At 32.0% G+C, this 1,022-nt stretch overlaps 1 protein-coding gene across 1 annotated transcript in view; it reads right to left on the reverse strand.

Annotated features, from left to right (window-relative positions):
- Positions 1 to 1,022, reverse strand: part of LOC117114227 (calcium-activated chloride channel regulator 4A-like) — a 60,057-nt gene that overhangs the window by 58,063 nt on the left and 972 nt on the right. The window lies entirely within an intron of this gene.

Here is a 1,022-nt window from a genome sequence, read left to right on the forward strand (position 1 = left end):
TGAAATTTTATAAAATTCGTAAATTTTGAATTGCTATAACTTTTCATTTTCTCGGTCAATTTTCACAAATCAAATTGCAGTTTATAGAAGCATTTAACAAGCTCGCGGTGAAAAAAAAAATCAAATGTAACAGACATTGCGAAGTACCCAAAATTAATAAAATAAAAACACCATAAAACGAATGGCACGCATAGACTAATAATTGACGGCTGTACTCGCAACTAATATCGGATTGTCGATGCCACAGTAAAGATCAAAGGACTGTACGCACACGCTATGTTCGAGAGCGGAGATGTGCGTCCTTTTGTTGAATTCTCATTATAATCATTATATTATATTTATATTGTCTTGAGTGAGTAAAGTATGATGCTACTTCGAAAGTGCTATAAACCATACAGTTTCTTTGGAGTTTGTATCATGCTATATGTAGGCTCTTGTTAAATTTCCCAGTACTGTAGTAATCTGCCTGAAAATTAAAAGGCTAGCTAACAGGTCATGCTGACTCAAAGAGGCCCTTCTCTAAACTGATCTCCCTAAAATTTAAAAGGCTAGCTAAAGGTCAGGTAGGCCTGGCATTACCATTAATTAGGCCTCCTAATACATTGGGAAAATTATATAAAAATATATAAATTAATAAACAGTTTTAATAGTTAGAGCCTATTGCAGTTAAGCATATAAAAACATTTGACAAAAATTCTTTGAATGGATTGAAGTGGATGAATAAAATTTTGATTGATAGCCTAGGGAATTAATTACTCCAATACCTAATAATGTGGTGGTTATAGCTATATTATAATTATTCATGATTTTAATATTTATTTTGTGTTAGTGACCAGTGCTCAACTAAAGATCGGTGAAACTTGCATAAGAGTACCAATAATTTTAGATGTTTTCTTTTTAAATTTCACAAACGGTTCAGAGATCGTTTGTGGTGTAACAAAGATGACTAAGAAATGGAGAAATTCTACTGATACATCACTGAGAAATTGCAAGATGTGAATAGATCGAAAGTTAATTCTACT

This window comes from Anneissia japonica, unplaced genomic scaffold (genome assembly GCF_011630105.1).
Source record: "Anneissia japonica isolate Jap-2015-1 unplaced genomic scaffold, ASM1163010v1 scaffold1525_len913038_cov183, whole genome shotgun sequence".
Lineage (NCBI taxonomy): Eukaryota > Metazoa > Echinodermata > Crinoidea > Comatulida > Comatulidae > Anneissia > Anneissia japonica.